This window comes from Mustela nigripes, chromosome 7 (genome assembly GCF_022355385.1).
Source record: "Mustela nigripes isolate SB6536 chromosome 7, MUSNIG.SB6536, whole genome shotgun sequence".
Lineage (NCBI taxonomy): Eukaryota > Metazoa > Chordata > Mammalia > Carnivora > Mustelidae > Mustela > Mustela nigripes.
In genome coordinates, this window is record NC_081563.1 from 59,453,731 (window position 1) to 59,478,272 (window position 24,542).

Consider the following 24,542-nt stretch of genomic DNA (forward strand, 5'->3'; position numbering starts at 1 on the left):
AAATACCAAGTCAGCTGATTATAACAAAGGCTTAATTTTAATGATCATACAAATAAATGAGGCTACCTTATTAAAATATTGATTCTCACTGAATAGGTCTGGAGCAGAGCCCATGATTCTGAATTTCTAACAGGCTCTAAGTAATGTGTATGCTGCTGGCTTGGAGATTATACTTTGAGAAGCCAAGCTTTGAAGGTCACTGAGAAAAATGGCATGATTCTTGCCTAATTTAGTAAGAAAGAAATGTACATAGTAAGTTAGACTACAAGTGGTACCCCCTAAAAAACATGAGGAGGTAAGAGAACAATGACTTCCAGCCAAGATGTTCAGCTGAGCGGGTGGCCTTCAAAGATAAGAATTTCAACATGAAGAAGATGTATGAGAAATTATAGGAAAAAGCACAAATAGCACATAGATGACTGTGTGTGTGAAGGAACAAAAATAGTATTTGAATATTCTCAATATGTCCCCTTTTCACTATTCCCTAAAGATAAATCTTAGCTTCACCTATTTACTTTCTTACCTTTCTCTCTGAAAATGAGTCATTTCTGCTTAACGAAGTCTTTGAGACTGAAGTGCAAAATTTGGAAAAACAACAACATCAAAAATACAGATAAGGACAAGAGAGACATGTGGAGTTAATGGGCTTCATATGAAGGGGTTTGGGGGTTTTTTCTGCATAGCCCAGAGACGGAAATGCATGAGAGCAACCTCAGCATCTGCGGGAAGTGAACAGGAGAAAAAAAGAACTTTTCAGAAGTACTGCATAGTGCCAGGCATGTAGCATTTACTTTACAGCTATTCTTTTATAAACTGAGGTCTACCAAGTGTATCTCACAAAGCCTATACAATACATGGTCACAACTCCAACCCAAAATACTATCACTTCAGCTCTTGAGTTCTCATCTATAAAGTCAAAATTTCAATGGAATGGTTCTTATAAAAGATGAGCAGTTGAATAAACAATTTAAAGCAATGCTTTGAGCATTAGTTTAAAGATAAATGATTCCATGTAGGGGGGAAAAATGGCATTTTCCAATTTTGTTTTCCTTTGAAAAGAAGAATGAAATTAATTCAAGAAGGCCAGCAGCTAATTGATGGTAACTAGTAAGACGGTAGAATAGGAGGTCTCCAGCACTCATTCCCCCCAAAACACGAATTTGGCAACCACCCACAACTAAAAGTGCCATTGTAAGAACTTCAAAGTCCAGGTAGAAAGTTGCAACACCCCAGTGGCACCCAAGACAGAGGAAGGATTCTCTGAGAAAGCATACCCTGCCCCAGGACTCTGACTACAGACTCAGGAGGAGCTCTATTACCCCATATACATGTTCTAGCTGCACTCAACCATTGCCATGCTACTAACCCTGCCTCCTGGTGGACCTGGCAGGGTTGACACCTGCCTGTGACCTTACAAACAAGCCCACAGACTGCAGTTCCAACTGCAGACCTAGAAGCAACCCCCTAACTAGCTTCAACTGCTCAACTGTGATCCCAGAATCAGTCTTGTCCACTCAAGGGACCTGGGAGGAAACGTGCCAATCTGTGTCCCAAGTAGCAGGCCTCCCAACTGTGGATTCAGAAGCAGCCTATCCACTTGCGTAACCAACACAAGCTATGCCTCCTGACAATCCCATTAATAAACCAGCTAACCACTGATCTGACTATAGACCTGGAAGCACCCTGTGCATGACCTGATCCTGGTTCCGTTAAACTGCAGACTATAGACCTGGAAGCAGCCCATGATCTGATCTTGGAGGCAGGCTTGTTTCCTGGGGACCTGCTGAGTAGGTCTTCACCTGCCAAAATACTTCGTAAAGAATGGAGGAAGTTCCTGCTCCTTTAATTGCACAGACATCAGTGCAAGGCTATAGATTCACAAAGAATCAGGCAAATATTATACCACCAAAGGAAATGGAGAAAGTTCCATAGTCAGTGCCAAGGAAATGGAATTCCGTGAACTGCTTGACAGAGAATTCCAAAAAATTATCTTTAAAAAGCTCAGTGAGCTAAAAGAGAACACAGATACTAAAGAAAGTCAGTAAAACAATGCATGAACAAAATGAGAAGCTCAGGAAATAAAAGCAAAACAAAAAAATTTAAAAGTAAGGGAATAAAAACTAAAAAAAAAAAATCTGGAGCTGAAGAATAAAATGATAAAACTGAAAATTTCTTTAATTTCAATAGCAGAATTAAGCAGAAGAAAGAATCAACAAACTCAAAGACAATTCATTTGAAATTATAAATTTAAATGAACAAACAAGGGACAACTGGTGCCTCAGTCAGTTAAGCGGCTGCCCTGGGCTCAGGTCATGATCCCACGGTCCCACAGTCCTGGGATCAAGTCCTGCGTCATGCTCCTTGCTCAGCAGGGAGCCTGCTTCTCTTTCGGCCTCCTCCTGCCACTCTGCCTGCTTGTACTCTCTCTCTTTAAAAAGAAAAAAAAAGTCTAAAAAATTTTTTTTAATTTTTAAAAAATCAATGAACAAGAATGAAAACATGCAAAAAGCCTATAGAACTCAATACAATACCAAAAAGAACCAACAAATCACAGGAGTTTCAGAACGAGAAGAGAGAGAGAGGAAAGGGGGCCCAAACCTTAAATAATGGTTGAAACATCTCAAATCTATGCAGGAAAATGAACATCCAAATCTGTGAAGCCCAAAATTTCCCAAATATGTTCAACCCAGAGAGGTCATCATGAGACATATTATAACTAAATTGGCAGAAGTCAAAAACAAAGAATTTTCACAGCAACAAGGGAAAAATGACTTATCACTTAAGACTGTCAGTGGATTTTTCAGCAGAAACCTTGCAAGTCTAAAGAGGGTGGGTAGATAGATTCAAGGCACTGAAAGAAAAAAAAAAACTGCCAAACAAGAATACTTTACCTGGCAAAACTGTACTTTAAGAATAAAAGAGAAGTTAAAATGGCAAAGTAGTAAGAGAACCCTATACTTGCCTTGTCCCTCCTGAAGAGCTAGATAAATATCAAATCATTCTGAATACCCAGGAAGTCAGTCTGAAAACTGAGAGAACAAACTGCAGAACCAGAAGGAGAAAAGGGGCCACATCCTGGAAACTAAGAGATTGGCAGAGATGTAATTTGGGGGGGGGGGGGGAATCACAGCTGCTGTGGAGGGGAGGGAGCCTGATCTGAGAGAGAGGAGAAAGAGAGAGTGAATAGAGCATGGGGCATTGCACAAGAAAAACACTTCCCAAAACTACTGATGGAGAAAATGAGAGGGGCTGATTTTTGCAAGTTTTTAGAAGCAGCAGAGCTCAGAGACTAAAGTTTTAAAAGTCTTCAACATCTCCAGGTAAAGCCTGGTGGGTATAGAGGTTCTCCTGTAGAGAAGGTCAGAGGACCAGGAGCAGAAGTGGATAGTATGTTATGAGGATCCCCCCTAAGTGGCATTGGGAGATAAGATCTCCTTCTTGGAATGTATTTGGGAGAGGTGGCATTGTCCCTCCAGGGACAAAAGAGCCTGTGGGCAACACTGAACTGCTCTGTTTATTAGCATACAAACAGAGACACCTGCTGAGGGCAGATAACCTGGACACTGGCTTTTTCCTGCACTTTACCATAAACTCCAAGCCCCTGTATATTTGTGTGACTGATCTTCTGGGACAAACTGGCACCAGCCACAGCTTGACCAGACCATCCCCCAGTGGATCAATGTGGGTCTATACGGCACTGGGTCCCTAAAATTTGGAGTTTTGAAACCTAGCCAGAGTGTCACAGATAAAACACAGGAGCACTGCAAGACGGGGTGGGCAGATGGCTCAGACACAGAGTGAAGGCAGTGATCTGAGGGATGCCTGGGACAAATGAGGGGAAATTGTTTGCTTTTCTCTTCCTGAGCAGCAGTGGATGCACACTCTGCTCTCTGGGAACCAGAGAACACACTGATGCCATTTCCCCACCCCATTCCACCCCACCTCCCTGCCCATCAGCATTGAGGGACTTCAGTGAGCACCAAAGCTCCCCACAGTGGAGGCCTGAGCCATTTACACCAAGCCTCACCCCTCTGCACTCTATGGATGCTTCTGAACTAGGACAAATGTGCCTGAGAGTCAGAATGGTAGTGAGCCTCTCCCCCAAAAGACTAGCAGGAACTCCCTGCATGCATCAAGTCTAGTGACCAGAGTGCCGAAGAGCTTCAACTATAGGAGAAATAGGATCTAGCCTCTTTTAACAAGCAGACCAAAACACGCCTAGTTAAAACACTAACCACTGCAGGCAAAGAGGAACTCTGGAGAGAACTGACTTGACGGAACAAGCAGCCAAAACACAACAGCAGACTGTACACAGAATACACCAGAAACACTTCCTGAAGTGCCAGGCAGTATACCTCTTAGTATAGTGATTACTCTCAGAAGCATGAAACATAACAGCTTTTTATAACAGAGAAGATAGAGACCTAGATAAAATGTCAAGATGGAGGAATTTACTGCAAAAGAAAAAATAAGAAGAGATAACAGTCAAGGATCTAATCAAAACAGACATAAGTAATATCCTGCACCAGAATTTAAAACAACAATCAGAAGGATACTAGCTGGGCTTAAGAAAAGCATAGAAAACACCAGAGTCCTTTAGTGCAGAGATAAAAAACCTAAAAACTAGTCAGGCCAAAATTTTTTTAAAATGCTACAACCAAGACACAGTAATGACCACAAGGATAGAAGAAGTAGAAGAATGAATATGTGATACAGAAAATAAAATTACAGAAAATAATAAAGCTAAAAAGAAGAGGGAAAGAAAAATATTGATCATGAATATAGACTTAGAGAATTCAATGCCTCTGTGAAGTTTAACAACATTCATATCATAGGAGTTCCAGAAGAAGAGAGGGGGAAATGGGGAGAAGGTTTATTTGATCAAATTATAGCTGAAAACCTCCCTAATCTGGAGGAGGAGACAGACATCCAAATCCAGGAGGTACAGAGAACTCCCATCGAAAACAACAAAAAGAAGCCAACATCAAGATATACTGGAGTAAAATTTGCAATATACAGAGATAAAGAAAGAATCCTGAAAGCAGCAAGGGAAAAGAAAACCATAATCTACAAGGGAAGACAAATAAGGTTAATAGTAGACCTCAACAAGTATAAAAAGATTAAGATCATACCATGTTTATTTTCTGACCACAATGCTATGAAACTAGAAGTCAATCACAAGAAAATATTTGGAAAGACCACAAATACATGGAGGGTAAAGAATATCCTAAAAAGAATGAAAGGGTTAAGCAGGAAATTAAAGAAGAAATACAAAAATACATAGAAGCAAATGAAAATGAAATCAGAACAGTCTAAAACCTTTGGGATGCAGCACGAGTGATCATAAGAGGGAAGTACACAGCAATACAGGCCTCCTTTAAGAAGCAAGGAAAGGGGGTGCCTGGGTGGCTCAGTGGGATAAGCCTCTGCCTTCAGCTCAGGTCATGATCCCTGTAGTCCTGGGATCGAGCCCCACAGCGGGCACTCTGCTCAGCAGGGAGCCTGTTTTTCCCTCTCTGTCTGTCTCTCTGCCTACTTGTGATCTCTCGCTCTCAGTTAAATAAATTAATAAAAATCTTTAAAAAAAAAAAAAGATAGAGTGGTTGAATGGATTTTTTTTTAAAAAGTCTCAACTCTATGTTGTCTACAAGAGACTCTTTTTTAAAAAATTATTATTATTATTTATCTAAGAAATCTCTATGGGGCACCTGGGTGGCTCTGTCATTAAGCATCTGCCTTTGGCTCTGGTCATGATCCCAAGGTCCTGGGATCAAGCCCCACATCAGGCTCCCTGCTCAGTGGAAAGCCTGCTTCTCCCTCTCTCACTTCTACTGCTTGTATTCTCTCTCTCAAATAAATAAATAAAATCAAAGAAGGGAAGGAGGGAAGGTAGGTGGAAGGAAGGAAAAAAAGAAATCTGTACACCCAATGTGGGGCTCTAGCTCATGATTCCAAGATCAAAAGTTGCAAGCTCCTCCAACTGAGCCAGCCAGGGACCCTCAGACTCACTTCAGATTCAAGGGTACACACAGCCTGAAAGTGAAAGGGTGGATAAAGATATTCCATGCAAACAGTAACCAAAAGAGAGCAGGAGTCACTAAATAGTAGACAAAATATGCTTTAATTCAGAAACTATCACAAGACAAATAAAGAATTGGTTTTTGGAAAAGATAAAGTCAGCATTTTATAATGATAAATGGGTCAGTTTACAAGGAAGATATAATAATTATAAATAAACACCCAACATCAAATATAAACCTATCAATATATATTAATATATAAGGCAAAATTTACAGATCTAAAGAAACAGATAATACAACAGTAGTATACTTTAATCCCCTGCCTTTATAATAGATCATCCACACACAAAAAACTCAGTAGGAAAACAGCAGAAAAACACTACAGACCAAATGGAAACTAAAGACATACAGAACATTCCCCCCCAAAACGGAAAACACATTCTTCTCACATGTACCTGGGACATTCTCCAGGAGAGATCACAAGCTAGGTCACAAAACAGGTCTGAACAAATTTAAGAAGACTGGAATCATCTGAAATGTCTTTTCTGATACTGAATAGAATGAAATTAGAAATGAATAATACAATGAAAATGAGAATTCAGAAACACTCAAAATATTATTAACAAACAACTACTGGGTCAAATAAGAAATTGAAAGGGAAACAAATAAATAAAATCTTTAAAAAAAACTGCAAAATGGATTAAAGTGCTAAGCTTAAAACCTAAACAATAAAGTCTTCAAAGAAAATCTAGGAGAAAACTACCAGACATTGGACTAGACAATGATTTCCTGGATAGGACAACAAAAACACAAGCAACAAAAGGAAAAATAGACAAGTATGATTAGATCAAACTAAAAGACTTCTTCACAGCAAAAGAAATCCTCTACAAAATAAAAAGGCAACCTACAGAATGGGAGAAAATATTTGCAAACCAAATATCAGATAAGGAGTTAATACTCAAAATTTATAAATAACTACAACTCCTGGTATACAATGGAATACTATTCAGTCTTAAGGAAATCCGGCTATTTGCTACAACATGAAGGACAGGATACCAGGTAAAATAAGCCAGACACAGAAAGACAAATCTTACATGATCTCACTTACATGTGGAATACAAAATAGTCAAACACACAGAAGTAGTGAGTAGAAATGGTGGTTGCCAGGGGCCTGGGGAGAGGAGGAAACAGGAAAGTGTTGATCAAAAAGTACAAAATTTCATTTGTGCAAAAGAAGTTCTGGAGATTTACTATAAAATATAGGATATATGATGAATAATACTGTATTATATACTTTAAAATTGGCTAAAAGAGTAGATCTTATGTTAAGTGCTCTTACCACAAAGGGAAAAAAAGGAGAAACAACAAAGGAGCTATGGGCAGAAACTTTTGAAAGTAATGGGTAAGTTTATGGCAATTATAGGAATGATGGCTTCACAGGTGTTTGCTTATCTCCAAAACCATCATGTTGTATACATTTAAACATCTATAACTTTTTTTGTATCACTCTGGTTAATATAGTTTCCTTCATTGTACTAAAGAAATGTAATCGAAGAACTTGACTTATTTTGGAACAACCAATATTTGGTTGTGGGATTCTGTCATTTTGATAATGACAATCATTGTATTTTGCTAGCAGATTATAGCTTTATATGTTTTCTAAACTTAATGATGCCAAGATGTAAAGGAGCAGTGGAAGATAAGGACTGAAACCCAGGTAATGGGCCAGATATTGGATAGGCTTTGGTTTGAGGCTAAAGAGTTTACATTTATTTCAGTAAGTATTTATATGGCTTTTAAAGTTGTCAAACAGGAAAAAAAATAATAAAGTTGTCAAGCATGAGAGTGATACAATCTCTTAATCTCACAAAACAAACTGAGGGTTGCCGGGGGGAGGGGGTTTGGGAGAAGGGGGTGGGATTGTGGACATTGGGGAGGGTATGTGATTTGGTGAGTGCTGTGAAGTGTGTAAACCTGGTGATTCACAGACCTGTACCCCTGGGGATAAAAATATATGTTTATAAAAAATAAAAAATTTAAAAAAAAAAAAAAAAAACATAAATCTGACAGCCTCATCCCAAGTTGGCTCAAATGAGAAATGACAGAAGGAAAACCTACCTAGCAAGCTTATTATAATAATTTGGTAGTAGACCTGTGTGAAAATACTCATGGTAAGAACAAAAAAAAGTTAAATTTGAGAGAGTTTATGATAAAAGATTTTAATACAACTTTTTACATTCTTTTATCTGACATTCAACAAACATTTATTAAATGCCTGCTATGTAACAGAAACTATGTTGTGCTTTGGAAATAGAGGTAAAAGTCATAATCCCTGCCTATAATGTATTCATGGGCAAAAACTCTGGTAGAAGGCTTTGAGGCATTCTCCAAACTTACCCTAGAGTGACCTTAAGCCATTTAGACCTTGTAAAATCTGTCCATATCATCTCTATCCAAACTTATTTACTACTACACATTTTAACTATTTCTTCATCAAGCAAGACAATATGCGTATGACACCTTCTACCCAGCACTTCTAAAAGTATTCAGCTTGAAAATGATTAATCATTTCCTACTGACAAATTCTGATGCTCTTTCTCCAGAGCTCCTCCACTAGACCACTGGCAGCATTCTATATTGTTGACTATTCCTTCCTTGAAATACTCTTATCTTTGATTTCCTTATTCTCTAGCCCACTGAATCTTCTTCTGCCCTCTTATATCTTAGTCATTTCTAATAACTATTTTGGAAATGTATTCAGGTAAGTTAAAAAGAATTTTTTAAACAACCAATTCTGAATAGGTGGCTATATGACATATCAGGTCTTCTCTTTGTGTCTTACTATAAGTGAACTGCCACACTTAAGTAACTTACCACCCCTAGAGTTTGGCAACCCACAACCAGGAGGGAACTTACAATTCCAAACTTCTCCCTGAAAAGCAGAGTGTCTGAACCCCACATGTGATACCCCAACTTTTAAGACATGCATCTGACAAATGACCCAAGTAAAAAATGGGCAGTGGACCCATTTTTCCAAAAAAGACATGAAGATGTGCTTAATATCATTAATCATCAGGGAAATGTAATCAAACCACAATGAAGAATCACCCCCATACCTGTCAAATGGGTGAGACAGAAACACACACAGGCACACACACACACACACAATGGAATATAACTCAACCACAAAAAAAGAATCAAATTTTGCCATTTGTGACAATGTGGATGGACTCAGAGGGTTTTATACTAAGTGAAATAAGTGAAACAGAAATACAAATACCATAAGACATGTGGAATCTAAAAAACAAAAGACTCATAAATATAGGAAACAAACTGATGGTTACTAGAGTGGGGTGGGTTTGGGATACAGGCAAAATAGGTGAAGGGGATTAAGGGGTACAAACTTCCAGTTATAAAATACATAAGTCATGGAGATATAATATACAGCATAAGGAATATAGTCAATAATATTGTCATAGCTTTGTATAGTGACAGATACCTTACCATAGGGATAATTTCATAATATATATAAATATCAAATCACTACCACATATACCTGGAACTACTAGAATAGTGTAAGTAAATCATACTTCAATTAAAAAAAAGTCTTCAGAGGGCCCCTGGGTGGCTCAGTGGATTAAGCCGCTGCCTTCGGCTCAGGTCATGATCTCAGGGTCCTGGGATCGAGTCCCGCATCGGGCTCTCTGCTCAGCAGGGGGCCTGCTTCCCTCTCTCTCTCTCTCTGCCTGCCTCTCCATCTACTTGTGATCTCTCTCTGTCAGGTAAATAAATAAAATCTTTAAAAAAAAAAAAAAAGTCTTCAGGACTTTGGCTTCTTAAAAAAATAAGACGGGTTTGTTAAATGAAGTGAAAGTAAGATAGGAAAGAAAAATGCCATCAATCTAACATTTATATAGCAATTTGTGGCTCACAAGAAATTCTTCCTAACTCCTCATTCTAATGCTGAGTGTTCTAAATAATTATTGCCATTATATGGAGGAGAACACCGTGGCTCAAGGATGTTAAGTAAATCCCACTGGATCATACCTATCTTTATACAGGGTCTGACACAGAGATCAACATAAACTAATACATAATACTGCATAATTATGTACTTTACTGCTTCTTCCAGGGGGTAGATTTAAGATGATGATATTAAAGGGTCTTACTGGCTAGATGTCAGGTGGATATAAGCAGTATACAAAGTGCCAAAAAAATCATTTTATTCTAGAATGCATATCTTTCTGTAAACCAGTAACTAACCAAGTAGCAAAAAGTAAATACAATGCAAAATGTAAAAAGAAGACAAGGATGACAATGACCTACACTTGAGACATGAGGTCCTAAACACATAGCTTTGACAGCAAATTGGGCTTGCATCCATGAAACCACAGCACTGAAGCAAATGGAGAAAGAGTTCTTAAACGGGCCTAGCACAAAGATGCTGACTAAAAAATTATCCAGTCTTTCTGGTAAATATTTGCTTATCATAAAGCTTCAACCTGAAGGGCAGGCTTCTAATTAAACACACATCTAAGGATCTACTGAAATAATCTCCAAAGATGGAGACTGGGAGGAACTACTATGTGTTCTTTTGCCTCGTTTCAGGTTACCAATACCTCCTAGAAGGAAACCATGCATTTGTTTGGCATCCCAGTTTTTGTAGCTGCCATCCAGGGGTTACCCTTTGATCACCTACCAAGGCTTATATCCAAAATGACTACAACAAATGGAGAATGAGTTCTTAACCAGCTACCCCCAATGAAAAACAGAGAAGCAGCAAACTAAAATGCCTAGTCTTTCTATGAGAGGTCTATTGGTGTATCTTCTTGGCTGTACTCTGGGGGCAGGCTTTTAATTAAATACACATCTAAGAATCAATTCTGTCCTCTCCACAAACATCTCAGAGGGTGGGCACTATCTTCCTGCTCTCCCTCCGCCTCACACCAGGTTGCTGGTGTTTCTGAGAAAGGAGCTTGTCTCCATGGCTAGTGCCCCAACTTCTGTCTGCTGCCCAGAGGACAAAACCCTTGATATCCTGATTCTGTTGGCCAGTGGGACCTGCATTCATAGGCTACCACCTCAGGATTCAGTGTAGAGAGACAAAAACATTCCCATCTTCCCCTCAAAGAGATCTGTTTGCATACTTTAAAGCTGCTGCCTGAGGATCTGGCTTCCAATCTGAATCTGAACCAAGATCTTTTCCTTTGGGATACTGACAGGTCTTGGCAAACCCTCAACTACTCATAGCCATAAAGAATGAAGTAGGCTGGGGCACCTGGGTGGCTCAATGGGTTAAGCCCCTGCCTTCAGCTCAGGTCATGATCTCAAGATCCTGGAATTGAGCCCCGCATCAGGCTCTCTGCTCAGGGAGTCTGCTTCTCCCTCTCCCACTCCCCGTGCTTGTGTTCCCTCTCTTGCCATCTCTCTGTCAAATAAATAAAATCTTTAAAAAAAAAAAAAAAAAAAAAAAAGAATGAAGCAGGCTGCTTGGACAGGCACAAAGGTTTGAGAGATGGGTTGAGATGAAGACCATTCCTATATAAGGCTGCTGCTTCAAGACAGGTAGAAATAGCTGTTTTATCTAATGCATAGAAACTAACACAAGGAAATGAAGAAAGAGAGGACCATGTTCCAAATGAAAGAACAAGATCAAACCTCAGAAAAAAGATTTTAATGAAACATAAATGATTTGCCTGATTCGGAGTTCAAAATAACAGTCACAAAGGTAATGCTTACCAATCTTGGGAGAAAAATGCATGAACAAAGTTAAAATTTTTAACAAAGAGAAAATATAAGAAAGTGCCCAAGAGAAGTCACAGAGATGATAAATACGATAACAGAACTGAAAAATACAATAGAGGAATTCAGCAGCAGACTATATGAATAAGAAAGGATGAGCAAACTCAAAGACAGGTCAACAGAACTCATCAAATCAGAACAGCAAAAAGAAAAAAAAAGAGACTAGAAAACTTAAGGGGCTTATAGGAGAATATTAAGTGAACCAACATTCATATTATACATGCCCCAGAATGAGAAAAGCCAGAAAGAAAGGGGTAGAAAACTTACATGAAGAGATAAAAGCTAAACGTCCCTACCCTTGGAGACCCACTCCAAAGCACTTTTACTTAAATTGTCTAAAGTTAAAGACAAGGAAAGAATTTTTTTTCTGGCAATTGGTTCAGCCTCACATCTATGTGGTTTTGTTCTGTTTTTAACTCCAGCTAGTTAACATACAGTGTTATATTGGTTTCAGGTATACAATATAGTGATTCAACAATTCTGTACACTACTCAGTGCTCATCAAGATAAGTGTACTATTAATTCCCTCCATCTATTTCACCCATCCCCCTGTAATGATCAGTTTGTGCTCTATAGTTTAAAGTCTGGTTTTTGGTTTGTCTTTTTTTTTTTTTTCATTAATTTCTTCAATTCTACATATGAATGAAATCATATAGTATTTCTCTTTCTCTGACTTATTTCACTTAGAGTTATACCCTCTATTTCCAACCATGTTGTTGTAAAAATTTCATTCTTTTTATGGCTAAGTAATATCCCATTACACACACACACACACACACTTCATCTTCCTTATCCATTCATCAGTTGATGGACACTTGGCTGCTTCCATAATTTGGCTATTATAAATAATGCTGCAATAAACATGGGGTACATCTACCATCTTGAATTAGTATTTTTTTTTATTTGGGGGGTAAATACCTGGTAGGGAATTACTGGATTATATGGTAGTTTTGTTTTTAATTTTTCAGGAAACTCCATACTGTTTTCCACAAAGGCTGCACTAGTTTACATTCCCACCAATAGTGCAAAAGAGTTCCTTTTTTTTCACATCCTCACCAACACTGTTGTTTCTTGTATTTTTTATTTTAGCCATTCTGACAGGAGTGAGGTGATATCTCATTATGGTTTTGATTTGCATATCCCTTAAGATGAGTGATGTTTAGCATCTTTTCATGTCTGTTGGCCATCAGTATGTCTTCTTTAGAGAAATGTCTGTTCAAATCTTCTGCCCATTTTTTATCTGAGTTGTTTTTTGGTGTTGGTTGTATCAGTTCTTTATGTATTTTGGTTATTAACCCTTTTTCAGATATGTCATTTGCAAATATCTTCTCCCACTCAGTAGGTTGTCTTTTATAATTTGGTTGGTTGTTTCCTTTGCTGTGTGGAAGCTTTTTATTTTGATACAATCCAAACAGTTTATTTTTGCTTTTATTGCCCTTGCCTCAGGAGACATGTCTAGACAGATACTGCTATGGCCAAAGTCAGAGATTTTATGGCCTGTGCTCTCCCCTTATAGGATTTTTATGGTTTCAGGTCTCCCATTTTGAGTTTATTTTTGTGTATGGTATAAAAAAGTGGTCCAGTTCCATTTTTTTGCAGGTTGCTGTCCAGTTTCCCCAATACCATTTGTTGAAAAGACTGTCTTTTCTCCATTGCATATCCTGTCACCTTTGTCAAGGATTAATTGGCCAAAACTGCAGGTTTATTTCTGGGTTTTCTATTCTGTTCCATTGATCTACGTGTCTGTTTTTGTGCCAGTACCATACTGTTTCGATTCCTACAGCTTTGTAATATAACTTGAAATCTGGGATTGTAATACCTCCAGTTTCTGTTTTTCTTTTTCAAGATTGCTTTGGCTACTGATGGCTTTTGTGGTTTCAAAAAATTGGGGGATCATTTATCCTAGTTCTTTGAAAAGTGCTGTTGGTATCTTGGTAGGGATTACATTAAACCTGCAGACTGCCTTGGGTAGTATGGACATTTTAACAATATTTGTTATCAAGACAAGGAGAGAATCTTAAAAGCAGCAAGGAAAAAACAATTCGTTATACATAAATGAAAGCCCAATACAGTCAAAATTGTTGAGTGGAAACTTGGCATGCAAGTAGGAAGTGGGCACAATATATTGAAAATACTGAAAGAAGGAAACTGCCAACAAGAATACTCTACCTAGCAAAGCTGTCCTTCAGATTTGGTTGGGTGGGGGGTGGGGTGGGAACTGGGGGGTGATGTGGTTTGGTGTGTGGAATACAAGTTTTCCAGATAAGCAAAAGCTAAAGGAATTATTGCCCCTAGACCAGTCTTACAAAAAATGTTAAAGGGACTTTTTTTGCTGAAACATAGGGTACTGTTAGTAATAGGAAAATGTATAAAAGTATAAATCTCACTGGTCAAGGTAAATACATAGTAAAATTCAAAGTAATCTTATATTGTAAAGGAAGTTGGTTAATTACTACAAATCTAGTATGAAGATTAGAAGACAAAGGTAATAAAAATACCTACAACTACAGTAATTTGTAAATGAATACTGAAAAACTGAAACATGTAAATTATGATGTCAAAACATAAAATGTGAGAGGGGAAAAAGTAAGATTTAGAATGTGTCTGAAGTTAAGCTATCAATTTAAGATAGACTTTTATATATGTGTGTGAAATAATATATATGTGTTGTGTTATGTAACCCTCATGGTAATCACAAAGCAAAAACCTATAGATACACAAAAGATAAGAGGATTCTAAGTATATTGCTACAGAAAATCTTTGAATCACAAAGGAACAGAGCAAGAAAAATGGAAAGGAATGATGAAATCTTAAAAACAGCCAGAAAACAATTAACAAAATTCCAATAAGTACATAGCCATCAATAACAGCTTTAAATGAAAATGAACTAAACTCTCCAATACAAAGACACACAGTGGCTGAGTGAATAATAATACAAAATCCATCTATATGCGGTAAGAGACTCAATTCAAATGTAAGGACATGCGGGGCGCCTGGGTGGCTCAGTGGGTTAGGCCGCTGCCTTCGGCTCAGGTCATGATCTCAGGGTCCTGGGATCGAGGCCCGCATCGGGCTCTCCGCTCTCTCTCTCTGCCTGCTTCTATGCCTACTTGTGATCTCTCTCTGTCAAAAAAAAAAAAAAAAAAAAAAAATGTAAGGACATGCAAAATGAAAGCAAAGAGTGGAAAATATATACTCCATGCAAATGAAAACCAAAAAATAGCTAGGGTAGGTGTATATACAGCTGACAAAATACACTTTAAGACAAAGAACTATAATAGGAGACAAAGAAGGTCATAAAATAGTGATAAAAGAATGAATCAAACAAGAGGGTATAATATTTGTAAATATTTATTCACCCATCTAAATACATAAAGTAAACATAACATGAGGGGAGAAATAGACATCAATTTAAAAATAGTAGAGGACTTAAATTCCCCATTTTCATCAATTAGATCACCCAGACAGAGAATCTATTTAAAAAATATTGTACTTAAATAACACATTAGAGTAGATGGACCTAACACACACATACAGAACATTCTATCTAAGCAACAACACACAGTCTTAAGTGCACATGGAACATACTCCAGGAAAAATCCTATGTAGACCACAAAAGAGTCTTAAAAATTTTAAGAGAACTGGGTGCCTGGGTGGCTCAGTGGGTTAAGCCACTGCCTTCGGCTCAGGTCATGATCTCAGGGTCCTGGGATCGAGTCCCGCATCGGGATCTGTGCTCAGCAGGGAGTCTGCTTCCTCCTCTCTCTCTGCCTACTTGTGATCTTTCTCTGTCAAATAAATAAATAAAATCTTTAAAAAAAAAAATTTTAAGAGAACTGAATCATATCAAACATTTTTTTCTGACCCCAGTGGTATGAAAACTAAAAATCAATTATAAGATGAAAAGTAGAAAACTTATAAATATGTGAAAATTAAACAATATTCTGCTGAACAACCAGGGTCAAAAAAGAAACCAAAAGAAAAAGCAGAAAATATCTTGAGAAATTTGAAAATGTAAATACAACATACCAAAACTTATGAGACTCAGCACAAACAGCTTAAGAGAGAAGGCCCCAAATGATAAATGCCTTCATTAAGAAACAAGATCTCAAATAAACAACCTAACTTTTCACCTCAAGGAACTAGAAGAACAAACTAAACCCAAGATTAGTGAAAAGGAAAAAAAGGCAATAATGAGAGCAGAGATAAATGAAATGAAAAAAAAAAATCAGAAATGAAAGAGACATTACAGTGGATATCACAGAAACCTTTACAAAGAATGAATAATCAAAGCCCAACAAATTAAAAAATCTGAAGAAATGGACAAAGCCATAGAAACATACAGCCTACCAAAACAAATCATGAATATACAGAAAACCTTCAATAGGCCAATAACAAGCAAGTAGATTGAATCTCTAATCAAAAATCTCCCCCAGAAAAAAAGTCCAGGACCAGATGACTTCACTGGTGAATTCTACCAACATTTAAATAAGAATACCAGTTCTTCTGAAATGCTTTCAAAAAAAGAGCAGAGAACACTTGCAGACTCATTTTAAGAAGCCAGCATTACCCTGATACCAAAAGTAGACAATGACACCATACAAAAGAAAACTACAGATGCCAATATCTCTGATGAACACAGATGCAAAAAACTTCAACAAAATATTTGCAAACTAAATTCAATAATAACACTAAAAGGAACATTCACCATGATCAAGTGCAATTTATTCCAGGATGCAAGGGATGATTCAATATTTGTAAATCAATCATTGTGATACCCACATTAACAAAATGAACAAAACAAATGATTATCTCAATATAAATAGAAAATCCATCTGACAAAATTCAACATCCATTTATGATTTTTAAAAAAAATCTCAAAAAGTGGCTTATAGAGGGAACATACCTCAACATAATAAAGGCCATGTATGACGAGCCCACAGCTAACATTATCTTCAATGGTGAGAGCTAAAAGCTTTTCCTCTGAGATCAAGAACAAGACAAGAATGCCCATTCTTTTCATTTTATTAAACACAGAATTGGAAATCCTAGCCAGAGCACGTAGGCAAAATAAATAAATAAATAAATAAATGGTATCCAAATTGAAAAGAAAAAAGTCAAACTGTCACTCTGTGCAGATGACAGGATATAGAAGACCTACACTCCACCAAAAAGCTGTTAGAATAAACAAGTTCAGTAAAGTTGTAGGCTACAAAATCCATATACAATCCATATTGTGTTTCAATATACTAATATTGAACTATCAGAAAAAGAAATAAAACAATCTTATTTACAACTGCATCTAAAATATAAAATACCTAGGAATAAATTTAACTGAGGAAGTCAAAGAGATGCACACTGAAAACCATAAGGCATTGATGAAAGATTGAAGGTGACACAAATAAACTGAAAGATAAGCCATGATCATATTGGAAGAATAATGTTAATATGTCCATACTATTCAAAGGAATTACAATTTAATGCAATCCTTTTCAAAATTCTGAAGGCATTTTTTTCACATAAAAAGAATAAACAATCCTAAAATTTGTGTGGAAGTACAAAAGATCCCAAATAGCCAAAACAGTCTTAAAAAAGAAGAACCAAGCTAGAGGTATCACACTTCCTGATTTTAAGCTATATTACAGAGCTACAGTAATCAAAACCGTATTGCACTGGCATAAAAAAACAGACATACGGATCAATGGAAAAGAACAGAGAGCCCAGAATTAAACCTAAGCATATATGATCAATTAATTTACAACACTGGAGACAAAAATATACAAAGAGTAAAAGACAGTCTCCTCAATAATTGGTGCCAGAAAAACTGTCACAGCTACATACAAAAGAATGAAACTAGACCACTATCTTACATGCACAAAATAACCTAAAATGAATTAAAGACCTGAACATAAAACCTGAAACTGTAAAACTCCTTAACAAAATACAGGCAATGATGGGGCACTTGGGTGGCTCAGTCAGTTAAGTGCCTGCCTTCAGCTCAGGTCATGATCCCAGCTGTCCTGGGATTGAGCCCAGCATCCAGCTCCCTGCTCAGCAGGAAGCCTGCTTCTCCTTCTCCCTCTCCCACTCCCCCTTCTTGTGTTCTCTCTCTCTTTCTCTCTGTCTCAAATAATAATATTGGAAGGAAGGAGGGAGGGAAGGGGGGAGGGAGGGAGGGAGAAAATACAGGCAATGAGAGCCTTGACCTCTATCTTGGAGACAAATTTTTGGATCTGACACTAAAAGTAAAGTCAACAAAGACAAAAATAAATAAGTGGGACTATATCAAACTAAAAAGTTTCTGCATTTTGCCATCACCAAAATGAAAAGACAACCTCCTGAATAGAAGAAAATATTTACAAATCATGTATCTAATAAGGGGTTAATATCCAAAATATATAAAGAGCTCAACAATTCAAAAGCAAGCAAACAACCCAGTTAAAAATGGACACAGGGTCTAAGTAGACATTTTTCTAAAGATGATATACAGACATCCAACAGGTACACAAAAGTGTACTCAACATCAGTAATCATTAAAAAAATGCTAATCAAAACCTCAGTGAGAAATCACATCACACCTGTAAGAATGATTATTAGCAAAAAGACAAGAAATAATAAGGATTGGCAAAGATGTGGAGGAACGGGAAGCCTGTGCACTATTGGTGTGAATGTATACTATAGAAAACAAGATGGAGATTCTTCAAAAAGTTAAAAATAGAACTACTGTTTGAACCAGAAATTCGACTTCTGTGTATCTGCCAAAGCAAATAAAAACACTGCGCACTCATGTTAATTGCAACATTCACAATAGCCAATAAACGGAGACAACCTAAGTGTCCATCAATGCTGAAAAATGAAATGTGGCATAAATACATAAGGGAATATTATTCAGCCATAAAAATCAAGGAAAGCTGTCATTTGTGATAACATGGATGGATCCTGAGGTCACTATAAGAAGTGAAATAAGTCGGACAGAGACAGACAGATACCGTATTATCTCACTCATGTGGAATCTTATAAAACAAAAAACTCAAAAACTCAAACTCCTATAGACAGAAAAGACATTACTGTTTACCAGAGACCAGGGGCGGGGCAGGGGGGGAGTTGGGAGAAATGGGTGAAAGTGATCAAAAGGTAGAAAATTCCATCTAGGGGTGCCTGAGTGACTCAGTCAGTTAAGCATCTGCCTTCAGCTCTTGTCATGATCCCAGGGTCTCGGGATCAAACCCTATATTAGGCTCCCTGACATTAGGCTCCCTGCTTCTCAGGGAGCCTGCTTCTTCCTCTCCCACTCCCATTGCTTATGCGTTCTCTCTCTCTCTCTCTCTCCACCACACTCTGACAAATAAATAAATAAACTCTTTAAAGAAACTTCCATTTATAAAATAAGTCATAAGGAGGGGCGCCTGGGTGGCTCGATGGGTTAAGCCTCTGCCTTCAGCTCAGGTCATAATCTCAGGGTCCTGGGACCCAGCCCCGCATCTCATCAGGCTCTCTCCTCAGCAGGGAACCTGCTTCCCCCTCTTTTTCTGCCTGTCTCTTTACCTACTTGTGATCTCTGACTGTCAAATAAATAAATAAAATCTTTTAAAAAAAATAAGTCATAAGGATACAATGTACAGCATGATGACTGTAGTCAATAATACTGTACTGTATTTCTGAAAGGTGTTAAGAGAGTACATATTAAAAGTTCTCATCACAAGAAAAAAAATTATAACTGGTATATTAGATATTCACTAGACATACTGTGGTGACCATTCCACAATATAGCAAATCATTTTGTTGTACACCTAAAACTAATATGTTTTACACCAGTAATACCAGCTTTTTAAATGTATTAAATTTTAAAAATAAAAATATCCAAATTATTAAACATACATAAAATTTATCCAAACTTTCATGTCAAACTTATAAAAGTTTATAACTGCCTCTACTAATTTTTTTCTATCACAAATAATAAAGTTAACAGGCCAGTAATAAATAGTTTACAGATCAGTTATTAGTCTTTATCCTATACTTTGAGTAATATTTGTCTAAGAATAATGCCCCACTAAACTTAGGGAAGAAGCTCATATAGTAAATCTGTGATAAAATAATAAGAAACGTTGGATGTGTTCAAATCAGACTTAATGGATATGCACTGTGAAGGATTTACAATAATGGCTAATGATCACAGTGTTTCTGTTTTTAAAAAGCATCATCAGGGGTCAGATTAATACACTTTTCTTGATCCGGTACTGAAAGAAATTATTCAGTAATTTAGCATCTTTCCTATAGAACTAATGAGACCAGGATACAACCAGCAAGGCTTTTCTGGAAAGCAATTCTCATCCTATCAATTTAGTTTATTTCTATCACAGACTACATAGTTAAGTTATAATCTTCATACCCCAATTTTAGAAGGCTCATGATTGTGTCCTGTATTCCAAAATAAGCTGGAAAGTGTGTGTAGGTGAGGGGGGGGCATGTATGCGAGTGTGTAGAAAGCATCTATTCTTTCTTTCTGCCTTTTTTTTTTAATCTTAAACACCTCTCTACCACTATCAGAGGCCAATCTCAATAAGAATATCAAAATAGTAAAGCAAACAATCATTGAGCATTTACAATGTGCCAGGAATTCTTCTAAGTATTTTAGGTGCCATGCTAAAATTAGTTATCCTCCATTTAAAGAATACCTATCACTTAGTCTTTTTTATTTAAATAGAAATAAATTTTAAAATGACATGAAAAATGTAAAATTGATAGAAATAAATGTAAGGGCTATAAAATATAATAGTACTGTAGTGTGAAAAAAGTCTATCTAAACTAAAGTTCCACAAAGTTCAGCCCCTATGTCACTTGTTTTTGTAGGGCCCACAACTAGAATGGTTTTTATATTTTAAATGGTTTGGGAAAAGTAAAAAGAACTTTGGAAAAAGTCAAAATTTTGTGACACATGAAAATTATATGAAATTCAATTTCAATGTCTACAAATAAAGTTTTATTGGAGCACAGCCATGCTCATTCTTTTCCATATTGTTTATGGCTGTTTTCATGCTACAATGACAGAACTGAGTAGCACTTTACCTGGCTATTTAGCACGCTGCCAATTGTAGTAACCATGGCTATAAATGCACAGAGTTTCAAGTGCCACACACATTGCCATACCACAGTGCATACGCATATTATCAAAATAAGGAAAGAAAATAGAACTCAAAATGTCATACTTTTGAAGCACAGTAGAATGTGGCTTTTGTTACTGAGTTAAAAGTAAAGCACTGTGTTTATAATGTAATGATAAAATAGCTATGCTCAAAAGAATCCAATATACAGTAACACCAAAGGACTCTTCATAGTATCCCCTGCCCACAGGCAAGCAACAGTGAGAAAAAGTAGAAAATTTACAAAGAAGTGTCTCATCATAGGAGAATTTCTTCACTAACAGAAAATAAACATGAGGTATGACCAAACTAAGTTTCTCAGTAGCTCATTTGTTAGTCAAGCAAGGAAAGCCATTCACTGATGAGTTAATGAAATCATGTTTGACTGCAGAAGATGAAAAGATGTGTCCAGAGGAAATAAACTTAAGACTTTTGGCCATTGGGCAAGTACATTTGCTCAAAAAGTTGAGAAAAGAAGATGATTTCAAGTGGTCTTCTGTGGTCAACAAATGTACACTATTCAACTGCTTTTTTTTTTTTTTTTTTAATTTGAGGAGTCAGTGCAAAGTTTGAAGTAACTGAAGAGTTAGTCTCTATGAACAGTCTGTGTAAAACAACTTCAGGCAAGAATATTTTCAAAGTTGAGAAAACTCCAGTACAACCTAAAGTGGAATCTGCTAAGATGTGCTATAACTGATTATGATAATATATATGGAAGGGGGAAAAAGACAATTTATAACCTTGTAAAAAGGTGTTTTTTAAAAAAAAAAAGTTAAGGTGTTTAAATCTATTATTTAAAATAAAATTAATTTTAAAATTTTAAATGTTTAAATATTTACTCAACCGTTAACTTGCAGAAAATATGTAAATATGTCATATGTTACTGAACCAAAAGTGTCAAAGGTGAACTTCATTCACTCCTGTGAGTTTCACAACTTTCAGTTTTGTGAATTTTTGTCAAAAATAGAAGATGAATATCCTGACTTGCCCTTCTATCCAGAAGTTCAAAAACTTAAGCTGTGGTAAAAGCAGTGACTTTTTTTTTCTTTTTAGCTCTATGCTGAGACTGAAATTTTTCTGAATGAGAACCACCACTGACTACTATTATCAAATTGAATAGCCTTTTGAAATCAGCTCTTGTTTCAAATTTGATCATGTTCCTTGATGAATTAAAACTAAAATCACAAGGCAAACAGTTACTATATGTGAAATTTTTACTAAATGTAGTAAAGCTATTAATGTTGTTTGAATTACAAAGTAATGTCAAGTTGGGTTGTCAAGAATTAATGAAAGAACTGAGATCTGTATTTCCACATAAATCTGAAATAGATATATTTTCTGATCGCAAACTAAGTTCTAGTAAGAGCAAACAACTGTCCCAGTTTTAGCACTTCGAGTCCCAAATCCTCAGAAACCACTCAGTCCTGGAATATCAGAACAACTGGCCTCCCTAATTCCAGCAGCATTTTTCAGACCTAAATACAAATGCCAAGTATATATTCCTATTTCAAAATCCATTAACTGTGCAATTGATGAGCTTCCCAGAAACAGCAATTGGAAATGATTAATCTGCAATGTAATGACATGCTAAAAGGCAAATATCAAGAGAAGAATCTAACAGAATTCTATAAAATATGATGCTGTTGATAGACTGGTGTCAGTTTCTGGTAGCACCTACCTGTTTGAAAGGACATTTTCAAAGGTGAAATACACAAAATATCAACAGAGATCAACATTAACAGAACATTTGCAGTTGAGTTTGATAACAGAAAACTAACTTCAATTAAATTGAACCTCAAATTAAATGCTATCTCCACATTCCCATTAGATGTGTATCACACAGAATACTCAATTATATTTTAAATTTTATTAATAAAAACTTAGAGAACTTTTCTCTCTTGATCTATAAATACTTACATAATATCTTCAGTTTTGCTTCTTGGCCTGCAAAGCCTAAAATATTTATTGTCTGGCCCTTTACCTAATGGGACCCCTTATTGTGACTAAGACAAATAGAGTTAAGAGATGGGGACTGTTACAGTTGACAAGAAACTAAATGAAGCAGTAACCACTGGTTTTTATGAGAAAAATAAACAGCAGTGGTATATATTTAAAAGACTAACATACCAGAGTCAGAAGCAATCACTTCATTACACCAATCTCTTTGGATGTCCTAGAATCTAAATCTTAGACCTTAACCCTTCTGCCATGGTTAATTTTCCTTTACATAAAAAAACTGGCATGGATTCAAGGAAGATTGATAATGACTAATACCGTGAAACTTGGTGTCTATTTTTAAAAGTTTTATAAAGTTTTTTAGCTCAAAAAATGTCAAGATTACAGACATAACAATTTCTATTTAAAACTACAGAAAGTACCCTGGGCTGTTTTTAAAGTCCAAGGAAAATTTTTTAAAAATAAAAAATTAAAAAGCAGGGTAGGGGTTTTTGTTTGTTTGTTTTTTGTCTTTAGTTTTGTTTAGTCATAAGAATAATTTATTGAGGGGTGCCTGGGTGGCTCAGTGGGTTAAAGCCTCTGCTTTCGGCTCAGGTCATGATCCCAAGGTCCTGGGATCAAGCCCCGCATCGGGCTCTCTGCTCAGCAGGGAGCCTGCTTCCTCCTCTCTCTCTACCTGCCTCTCTGCCTACTTGTGATCTCTGTCTGTCAAATGAATAAATAAAATCTTTTTAAAAAAATTATAATTTATTGACTACTGGGAAGAGAAACTGTTGAACAACTTTGTGAGAGAGACTTAACTTTACATCCCTTAAGATCTTCAAGAGAGTAACGATCTTACTGTAGGATTTATATTTTTATCTACTTAAAGACAAGAGCCATCTACTGTTCTAAAAAAAATTCAGGGGCGCCTGGGTGGCTCAGTGGATTGGGCCTCTGCCTTCGGCTCAGGTCATGATCTCAGGGTCCTGGGATGGAGCCCCACATCGGGCTCTCTGCCTGCTTCCCCCTCTCTTTCTGCCTGTCTACTTGTGATCTCTCGCTCACTGACAAATGAATAAAATTAAAAAAAAAAAAAAAACTTAAAAAAAATTCAGATGTCCTATGAAAGCATTACAATCCAGATTTCACAGCATGATATGGAAATATCATATTAGAAGTGTTACACAATTTCTGAACTATATAACTAAACAAAACATCCTGGTCTATACAAAAATATCCCAAAATAGCAAGTAATTCTGAGTTAATGACAGACAGTAATGTGTATTTTTATAGAAATACAACTGTCATCAAAGCATTTCTTGGTGCTAAGACTACAGGGAGGAATACAGTAAAATGCTGCTGGTAAGCTTTAGAAAATATAATTTACTGGGAAGGTAGACTAAATAAATAAATAATAAGTTAACATAAGCATAGTGCCAAATGAGTGGTATATGCATGCATGCACTAAGAGCTATAAGAGAAACACATAACTGATACTTATAAATACCCACCAATTATACACAATTACTTGTTTCAAGGATGAGAATATGTAAATTAATGTCTATATAATATGTATCAATAAAAAGAAATTAAATTGTAGCACTATCACATAGCTTTTCTCTTCAGCCTAATGGCATATAAA

At 36.6% G+C, this 24,542-nt stretch overlaps 1 protein-coding gene across 4 annotated transcripts in view; it reads left to right on the forward strand.

Moving 5' to 3' along the window:
- Positions 1-24,542, forward strand: part of WDPCP (WD repeat containing planar cell polarity effector) — a 487,280-nt gene that overhangs the window by 451,041 nt on the left and 11,697 nt on the right. The window lies entirely within an intron of this gene.